General features: G+C 43.1%; 1 protein-coding gene across 5 annotated transcripts in view; it reads left to right on the forward strand.

The window, feature by feature from the left end:
- The first annotated feature begins 486 nt into the window (after window positions 1–486).
- LOC101165486 (discoidin domain-containing receptor 2) overlaps window positions 487–10,504 on the forward strand; it is a 33,040-nt gene continuing 23,022 nt past the window's right edge. For 2 of the 5 annotated variants that reach the window (XM_023958819.1, XM_023958820.1), the window contains exon 1: window positions 487–1,057. The gene's annotated coding sequence lies outside the window, so the exon portion shown is untranslated. Of the gene's footprint in view, window positions 1,058–4,018; window positions 4,190–6,866; window positions 6,889–10,504 lie in introns of those variants that run through there. The other 3 variants (XM_023958821.1, XM_011479702.3, XM_020706298.2) reach the window with 3 other exon arrangements.

Consider the following 10,504-nt stretch of genomic DNA (forward strand, 5'->3'; position numbering starts at 1 on the left):
TGACATCGAAGGAAAAACCTACCAGAGGACAAGGGAACATCTCAAACCCAGACAAACAGAGACACCCAGTGGAAATCGACAGTTAAGATCACCTCCAACAGATGAATCAATACCAGTTTCTCCACCATATCACTCACCAGAAGATACCACATCTACCATATCTGGCTCACTGGAGAAGACCACTCTTGGTTCCCCACAGAAGTCAGGAGATGTGGAAATCTCCGGAGAGAAACCCCCAGTGATGTACAACAACAGGGGAGGATATCAGATGAGAAGCCAGAGTACTAGATCTGGGAGGATTACACGCATACCACTTAAATTTAATGAGTAGAAAAACTTATACTGTTTTATAAAGTTAAACGAGTATGTTATTAAAAGAGGGGGATGTCATAGTATTATTATGTTAAGAGTAAAAATGCAAGGAGACAACATAGATGTTGTTATTCAGAGCACTTTTGTTATATTCCACTAGATGGCAGTGTGAGAGACCAGATGCTTTATTTTACGCTCTGTATATTCTGTTCAGCACTCTCTTTGACTGTTCTGTATGCCAGTGTGCATCGATCGTTGGCTGAGGAAATTAAAATTACAAGTTGGCTGATATCAGGTATCCTCATTTCTTCCCACACCTCCGACACTCATCTTTTCAGGATCTTGAAAAGCAAAAGTCAGAAACTAAGTTTGCAGGACAGCCCCCCCCCTCACTTCTGCTGAGATGATGCTTCTCAGATATCAGGGGCTCAAGTTGCCTCCTCCTCCTCTTCCTCCTCCTCCTCCGGGTCGGAAACGGGATGTGATGTAAAATCTCAGAAACTTTTTTTTTTTGTTCCTCGGTGAGCTGAACTTTCTCCGCCGACGCTTCGAACTTTTCCAGCCGCAGAAGACGCGCTGAGACCCGGGCCCGGAGCGCAACAGGAGCCGCTCTCCTCCGCCATGATCCTGTGAGCCGCTCCGCGCACGGACACGCACGCGCGGCCCGAACCGAAGCCGAGCGGAGCGGAGCGGGACAAACCGGGCCGAGGCTCGCTGCTGGATACGGAGGGGAAAGTGCGGCTCGGTGAGCAGTCCGAACCGAACCCGAAACGCAGAAGAACGAATCCGATGTGGAGTCACGATGACGTCAGAGACGCGTTAGACGAACAGAACCAGATTTAATCAAGTGAAGCTCTGCAGCGGTCTGGTTCTGGTCGGGGTTGCAGGTTCTGGAACTTTGTGCTGAATTGTTCCTCAGCAGAAACGCGAAGCAGAGTTTGACAGATTACAAGTCAGATAAATGCATCAAGAGATCTGAACTCCAGAATAAACGCAGATTGGAGTGGATTAAACAGATTAAATCGCACCAGTGTGAGAATAAACTCCAGATTTAGGATTTTAAAAGATGGACTCTAGAATGACATCTCTGGATTATAATCAAATTTAAAACGAATCATTATTAAAGCGGGTCAACAATGAAATGATTAACCATTTAAAGAACAAGCAGTGTTAGAGATAAAACCTCTAATTAAAGAGGATTCATATTAGATTAAGTCACAAGTGAGACAAGTCACGAAGTTTAACTCTAGATTAACATTCATCAATGAGAAACGATAGATTAAAGAGTATTAATGATATTTAACTCCAGTTTAAAGTTGTATTATGAGAATTTACATTTGAGATTAAAGTACAACAATAGGAAATCAAATCTCGGATTAAAGAACACCGATGAGAGGAAAAATAAAGAAAATAAGAAATAAACCTCCAGATTTAACCAAAATCAGGTGAATTGATGTGAGATTGAAAAAAAAAAACTAGGATATTTGACACCAGGTTACTATGAAATTAGATTTAACCCCAGATTAAAGTTAATTGATGAGATATCAAATCCAGATTAAAGATGTATGCATCCCTGTTTACGTGCATTACAGGGACGTAATCCGTCAGAAACAATTAAAACCCAGCATTAAAAGCAATTAATAGAAAGTGAAACAGATTGATGGTAAAATGATGAAAATCCGTGTTGGATGATGAGAAGTTTCTGCAGAAAGATGCATGAACGTCTCTGACGTGTTCGTGAAGGTGTGAGCCTGCAGAGCCAGTGTGTTCGCGTTTATGCCCACTTTTAAATGCAGAACTGTCTGCAGTGATGTGGTCTGAGGGGGCGGGGCTTCCTCTCGGGTCAAAGGTCAGATCAGACGTCCTAAACCTAAGGTTGCGTCTGAATTCCTTCACTACTCCCTACATAGTGCTCTATATAGTGTGTTCGCCATGTTGTAGTGCTGTCTGAATCTATAATTCCAAAATCCAGTGCGAAAATCAGTGTGCATCGACGCTCACTAGATTGGAAAATATAGACCACAATGCATTGCAGCGGAGCAATTTTTGCCAAAAGAATTTATATAAATGTATTTCTTATATATACCTGGCATGTTCTTATCTTCAGAACTCAGTGGAAGGATTCATAAATGATGGGTGCAAAACGATGATATCAATTAGATTTTAAACTTAGTGAAATTCAATGACGTCATAGTCGCTGTTTAAAACAAATAGTCGGATTTTCTTTTAAATTCCAGGGCTCTGCATAGTCCAGCACTAAATAGTTTTTTAGTAGTTAAGGATTAGGGTGTGTTTGGAGGTCAAATATGCTCCTCTTTCCTGACTCCGCTGTCGCCATGGCAACATTAAAACTTAGTTGAATTCAGTTTTATAAAGCTTCCAAAAAAAGGCTAAAGACATAAAGAAAATTCTGATTCACTGCAAAAAGTTTAACAATTGTTCAGCTTTAATTGGGTTCAGATTATGCAAATAAATCAATCAGCACTTTTCCTATGAAAGCTTAATTAAAGACAAATGATCCCAACTGTGTTTTAATGATTGGTTATATAGAAATGTCTTATAGACGTGGGTTTCAGTATCTCCACATCATTAGACCGGCAAGAGGGAGACTGTGGGAAAGAAAACATTATGAAACCCCCAGCAGAACCAGAACCAGAACCAGACCTATGGGTGTCGGGATGATCCTTTATTCTTCAATTTGTTTACTAGGGATGTCATTTTAGCAACTATTGAATATGATATTTGTGGCTTTTGCCAATCTGATTCACTTTTGATTTAGGTTCATTCTGAACGATCCGATTCTCTGACCCAAACTGGATCCAAATCATCTTTATCCCAAACTTCCAGCAGACAGAACTTCCTGCTACTGGACAGCGAAGTTTTCCAGATTCTTGGATTTCTTCCAGATCGTCAATCGCAAATGAAATATGTGTCCAAACAAACAAGTACACAAGTGCTGTCTGCTATGATGCACTTGGTTCTTTATATATTATAGTAAATAAAAACCTGCTTTCTCATGCAGGCATGGATTAAAAACAGCGGTTCTTCATGTCTTTTATGACCTTAAGCCCCCCCAGCAGCTGTTATTAAGCAGAGGATCCATCCAGAGTGACTTAAAGAGAACCCAACAGTGGCTTTAAAGTTGCCGATTAGCAGAAAAAAAGAACAAAACATTAAAAATGCTAAAACACAAAACATTCAGGAGACAAAATCCCAACGGTGAGGCAGCTGTGTCCGCACAGCTTTCAATGTTTCCTGTTTATCATTTTAAAAAAAATGTCAATAATTAACAAAATTGTAAAGTTTTTACAGAAAATATGTGCTCAAAGCTCAGGTTCAAACATAAAGAAGGCGTGTTGGCGCCATCTTGAATAGAGCAGTGACATCACGGCGTTCCATCAATGCCAACTAACTTGTTCCCCTCCTGCTGCGTCTGGATCTTCCCAGATTGTGGGTTGTTTGTTGCATCATCGATTGAAAGAACTGATCCGTCCTGCAGGCTGTGTCTGAAGAAGCTGGGGTCCTCCTGCAAACGTTTCAGGAGGACTCCATGCGTGAGCATGCGTGTGCACGTGCAGCACATCGTGTCAGGATCATGCTCAGGTTATTTTCAGACATGAAACATGAACTGCTGCTGCTGCTGTGGGCGAGGAGCTCCCGCCTAAAGGCAAAGAGAAACACCTGAGAGAGGTCAGTCAGTGTAGCTCTGCCTCCCAGAACCGCTCTGGACTCGGTTCTGTGTGGTCCCGCATGGTTCCGCCTTTGCCGTCACATCTGAGCAGCGTTTGGTCTTGTCACATTTCAGCGTCTGTCATCTGAGAAGAGTTTGAGATTCCCCAGCACGAACATCTGGAGATGATTGTCCTGCTTCTTCTTTGTGAGTTTGTCCGTCCTCAAAGCTCCGCCTTTTTTATTCTTTTAAAAAAATAATTACAAAAAACCCCCACAAATCATTGTCTTCAGACGGACTCCATAACCTAAAGAAGCCGGATACATCCACCTCATCTTCTGTGTGTTGCTATGGTAACCCTTTTGGGGGTGGAGTCGTAGTTATTGTGGTTGAGGGTCAGAAGTTTGAGCGGTGCTAGGTTAGCACTCTCACCTCACAGCGAGAAGGCGCTGGTTCAAGCCCGGGTTCTCCTCATGCATGTGTGGGTTTTCTCCGGCACGGTCCAAGAACATGCTTCATGGGTTCATGGATGTCTCTAAATCTGTTACCATAATCTGCCTTCACTCAACAATAGTGAAGAGGCTTCTGAAGATGGAAGTTTCTGGTAATTTACAGTTAAAAAACTGCAAAGAGCATTTATGATCTGTGGTGATGGAACTACAAAGAACAGACTGTGGTTGCAGCTGCTGCTTTGCATCCCATGGTGAAGATGCTCAGCTCTTAGAGATGTGGGCAGCGAGGATGAGGAGCAGAGCTGCGTGCCACATGTCGGGTTGAGCTTGGTCCAGACCACAGTTGGTTTTTCTCACACTTCAATCTAGAACATGGGCTGCAGAACTCAGACGGATTCCAGGATCATGTTTCTGTTAGTTTTTCACTTGGAATACTTCAAACAAGCAACTATTTCAGGTTTCAGACCCTCAAACAAACGTTTTTTCATTTGTGTTTGAGGGTGAAGCATCTGCCCTTTGTTGAGCTCCTCCACAGAGGTTCTTATGAGCAGATCTCCACTTTTAAGAAAACCTCTAAAGCCTTTAAAACATTGCAAACCAATTGTTTTTTACTTAATAAACTCAAAATGTCTGGTCCTTTTGGGGTTGAGGGTCCGGAATCACTTGCAGATGAACTCTGGTGCAGTTCACTACAGGAATTCTGTTTAATGGAGGTTAAAAAAGAAAAGAATATAAAATCTGAAGGATTGTGGGTGAAGGAGCTGCAGTGTGGATGTAAAGATCTGTTTTCAAAATGATTGTTAATATTCTTTAAATTCCAGGATTGTGATTTTTTTTTTTTACTGTCTGACTATATTGAATTAAACTACAATTAAACCAGACCCTTCATCGGCACATTTAAACAATTAATTTAAGATTCTTACCTCTCACTAAATGTTGCAGTGGCTGCTATTCAAAGTTATGGCTTGAAAATGGTCATTAAGGAAATCGATCCACCTTAAATCTAAAAGCAAAATCCCTCATTTCTGTTTTAGAGCATGAAATCGGATTCTGATTGGTTCTGTTTTGGGGAAACGTTGGTCTTTGTAGCGACTTCGCCCAGATAGAAAGTTCACATTTGTGAAATGATCAATCGCTTGATGGATCTGACCCATTGACTGTATCTGAGAACTGGAATGAGTGAAGTCGTTCATTGCTTCCAGCTTCAAAGAAATGAAGTCAAGTCAGTCGCCATTTCTTCACGATACGGGCGCCGCCGTGTTGTTAGACGACGTCGGTAAGCAGTAATTTGTCCAAGTTGGTCTGAGCCATCGTTTCTATGGCCACCACTCTCACCAATCAGGAATGAGCTTGTTGGAAGGCCACCCGAGAGATCTGTCTGATGTTTTTAATGAGGAACCTATTTTTATTGAAGCATCTGATTGGTCAGTTTATTACTGGCATTAGTTGCACTAAAGAAAAAATAGGAAAAGTATAGAGTTTATTAGGAAGATTTTTTTTTAAAAAGGTATCAGATCCAGAATGATTATTCTGACCAGTAGAATGACTGAAAAACTGCTGTTTATTTCTCTGTAGAAGTCTATGGGATTTTGGATTTTTGCTTCTTCCTGTTTGAAATTCCAGGGAGGAGGAGTCATCAGTTCAGTTCCAATTTACAGTCAATGATCAGACCGTGTGTTTTAAGATAGTTTCCACGGTAACAGGGTTTTAGAGTCTCTACATCCGTGAACACAGCGTGTGGCAGTTTTTAAACTGTGATATGGTGAAGTAATCTGAGGAGAGCCGAGCAGCTAAAGTTTCCTTTTGACCCTAAAGTACGACTGTTTGTGATTTCTCTTTTGCTACGTTACGTTTGGTCTATTAGCAGAGAACAACAGCGGCGAGTGTGTCAGATGGATCGTGCTCACTTAAACCAGCGGTGATTGTTGTGTGGTGCAAACCGATTGTCATCGCCACCTCCATCACTGAGTCTTCTCATGTTTATGAACATCAGAAGACATTTCTTACCTTAGGTGTGCTGTAAATCTGCCTCTAATGATCATGAAGAACTTGCAGAAACATAAGTTCATCGTCTGCAAACGTGAAGACCTTTCCTTCTTTTATTTGTCTTTCGGGGTGTCATCAAACCAAAGATCAGGGTTGTTTCTTGGGGGACTTCATCAGTGAAACTCCATTGGAACCCGTGTTTCTCTTCTTCATCCCTTCATGACAGTGAACTGTTTTTTTTTAGGAATAAAATCTCATTCAGAGGGTTTATCTCACAAACATTAATTGACGATTCTTTTAGTTTCTTTCTCCTCCTTTTCATTTCCTGTTTCAGTCAGGCAGGTTTCTGTCCAGACTCCCGGCTTCCCTGTGGGGGTCTCCTTGGTTTTTGCTGACTTGGAACTTGTGCCTCGAGATGGTCAGGACTTTCCCAACCCCCACAATCCCACCCCCTGCTGCCCCTGTCAGGTGTGTTTGATGGTTCACCTCGGTGTCTCGTGTCAGCTCTGAGCTGAACATGTTAAGTCAGGCGCCTCGCATTCCTCGAATTCCAGCAGCTGAAGCTGCAGCTCAGCACAAGTGCAGTCAGACTGCTCGTCATCGCTAAAGTTTGGTCCCAAATCCATGCAGAGGAGGTTTTTTCGTTACCTGAAACGGCAGACTTCCAATGCTCCATAACACTGATGGTTTGTTCTGGTGCTGCAACGATGGAGAAACGCTGCTTCCTGCTCTTTTACAGACATTTGAACATTTAGTAGTTTGACAGTCCAGACATTAGACTAGTTTGACTACCTTTTTTTGGTTAGTTCAATTCTGTCAAAGCTTTTCCTGCTTTTCTTCAATCAGTCCTGGTTTTATCTGCAGCTTCTGACGCAACAGTTCTTCACCCTGCTGAGGAGACAAACTGATATGTTCAGAACACAGCATGCATGTTCAACCTCTGTCTTTGATGTTTTTAACATTTTCTGATGATGCAAGACACATGTAAAGAAAATTAAACTTAAATTGTCCTTTCTGAGCATTTCTTTATTTAAATTGTTGTGATTCAGGAGCAGACAAAGTAATGCTGTTTTAAAATAATCCCATATGTGACGTAGAAATACGCTGGGTGGGGCAACAAGCTCCATTCTGATTCATCCACCTGCAGACAAATAGATCCACAAACGTCTCTCTTTTCCTGGAATCTGGATCTAAATTGCACGGCTGAACAGCTATGATGTTGCTCACTATTTTGCTGCACTGGTAATGTTAGTTTGGCGTTGTGAGGGGATTTAAGCTAGCGGGAGAGCAAGGAGTTGGTGCGGCACCAATGGGCCCGCCCACAACTCGGAGGTACATTTCTGATCAGCTCCTGCCGCTCTGCAGAAGCTATGTCCTAGAAAACAACACAGGTGTGTTGATTTAGGTAAAGACAGCATCATCCTAACTAAAAGACCACTAGGAACGCTTTGAAAACCGATCAGAAGAAGAAATTTCCCGCGATTATTTTAGGTCAAACTCCACTTTACGGCTTCGCCAAACAGTGTTACCAGCTTTTCATAATGTGTGTTTTTGCGGTTTTATGCTGCTGCATGTTTGATAATCTGAACCACAGACATATTTTAAGTGGACCAGTCATTTCTGTTCCCCTTTGGGATTCTGAATGGCAAAACTTGTCACGACCATATGAACTGGAGTTTATTTCATCCACCTCCTCCATTCAAATGTGGGTTGTTAGGTGGGTCAGAGTACAGCCAGATTTTTGCTGCACATAATTTAGTGTAAAGTTGGAAATTTTTACGTAAACGTCAAATCGATCGCTTTTCAAACCGCCAGCAGACATTTGAGGAACCGCCAACATTTGGTTGTTCTGGAGTTTAGGAGCGGAGGCTAGCTCTTAGCACAGAACATGGGTCATTTAGTACTTTTGGTCACTCTGTGGAAAGTTGACCTGTTTTCCAGCGAAAGTGAAGCATGCAGGTGTTCAGGTGAGCTTACACACCTGACAAAGGAAGAGGACAATAAACAACAATAAAACCCTGGTGCACATCAAACCAGGATCCACTGTGACTGAAACACAAAACTGAGCACAGAACCACTCTGGTCCAAAACCTGGGATGTGACGCTCTGCTGAAACAGTTTCACACCTAAAGCGTTGGTTCAACATAAACCGATCAATGTTTAAGCCCCTTTTTGTTGGAATAATGTTTGGGAGAAAACGTTGTTTTTTTGAGCTACTTGAACCTGAAAGCAGTGATTTTTGGTGAAAACCGGCCGTACTTTCTGCTCTGAGGTCAGCAGGCCGTGTTCAGACGGCCTCATTGGTCTCCTCCACAGCTTTTCCTGGCTGGAGTTTTTCTTTCTGTGAACTCATTCTCTTCTCTTTCACCCCAGCGAGCGACAAACATGCAGATTCCTGTGTGCAGCAGTCAGGCAAATGCGGAGGGGGGTGGGGGGGGGCAGATTCCTGTGTGTTTGTGCGGCTGAGAGAGTGAGGCACACACAGACAGAGAGAGAGAGAGAGAGAGAGAGAGGGGAGAGGGGGAGAGCTCCAAGTTGCGTTAAAAGTTAGGAATGCTGAGGCTTTTAGTTGTTCTGACGAAGGAGGAGGAGGAGGAGGAGGAAGAGGAACGGAGGAGAGCAGAAGGAAAACAAAGATGAGTGGGGAGGGAGGGCAGAAATAATGGAGGACAGTCTTCCTCTCAGAAGCAACAGTGGAGGTGAAGAGGCCACATTTGTGACGTTTGACTCTCATCATCGTCTTCCTCACGAGAGTCCGCTGATGAAGGCCTTGAAACAGAACATGTTGATCTGCGTTAGAGCTCTACATATTTGGCTTTGTCTGATTGCTTGTCTCTTCCACACACTTTTGTATGAAAGGATGGACATTTGTATCTGGAAATGCGTTTGCAGCAAATCAATACGTTTTATCATTTATGGCACTAAAAAATGATTTAAAACTCTCTTCTGATCAACCGTGAGAAAAAATTACTGGTTTTTATTTCAACAAGAACAATTTTTAGTGATCTTTACTTGTGATTTTTCTAGCACACAGTTTGTTTTAAGCTTTATTTAACCAGTAACGGTCCATGGCCACACACCGATGCAGAGTCACAGCTCCACCTGTGAAGCATGTTCATGGACTGTCCCACATGAAGAAGGAGAACATGCCAACTCCACTCCTGCTGCAGTAGAAGCTGTTTCTGTCTGATCGAATTCTTTTTGCTGCAAACTCTCCTTGAAGCTGTGAGGACAAACCCTGAGAAACAAAAGCAAGCAGGGAAATGGAAGTTGGCGGGAGACCAGAAGCTTATGGATTTCAGGAAGATCATGCTTTGCCTTTGTAGCTCATGTTGTCTCAGCTCTGGGGTCACGTGCCTCTGCTGTCTGATGAGCGCCAGGCCAGGAATCCGAACCGCAGCCAGATCCTTACATAAAGAGCTGCTGCAGCCGGAGCTGGACGCCCTCGCTTCCTGCAGGATTTCATCAGAAAGGGAGACAGATTGTTTCCAGAAGGGACTGTGTCGGGGTTTCATCATGTTTGGAGCTTTGGTTCTCGTCACTGATTGGTGTTGGCGAAAAAGCCTCGTTTCATAAGCAGCAGACCTGTCTTTGTGTTGACTGGTCCTGGTGGGACCTGTGCGTCATATCACGTCAGTCAGCGTCATTTAACTGTTTGACTTGTTTCACAAGCCACAGAAATTCTTGATAGGTTGTTTCTGGAAGAGCAGACATGAAGGCAAACGGCACAACAGACATCAGAACAAACATGGACCAAAAAGTTCTTCAAACACGTGAGACCAAAGAGGAACAAGAAGGACACCAGCTGTGAAGCACGGTGGTGAAGGGATGACAGTGTGGGCTAGATTTTGAACCTGAAACCTGGAGACACACAGAGGAGCATGAACCTCGTCTCCGTGGATGTCAAACATCAATGAGCTGAGCTAAACCGGGAACTTTGACCAAAAGGGGACGTCTTCAGGTTCCAAGTTATCCTTGGTGTCATCTGGAGGTCAGCTGTCTGCTGGTCGGTCACAGAGCTGCTGTCCTGCTCAACCCTGGAGTTACATGAAGCTCCAGCTGTGGTAGAGCGTTCTGCCATTCT

This window comes from Oryzias latipes, chromosome 9 (assembly GCF_002234675.1).
Source record: "Oryzias latipes chromosome 9, ASM223467v1".
Classification (NCBI taxonomy): domain Eukaryota; kingdom Metazoa; phylum Chordata; class Actinopteri; order Beloniformes; family Adrianichthyidae; genus Oryzias; species Oryzias latipes.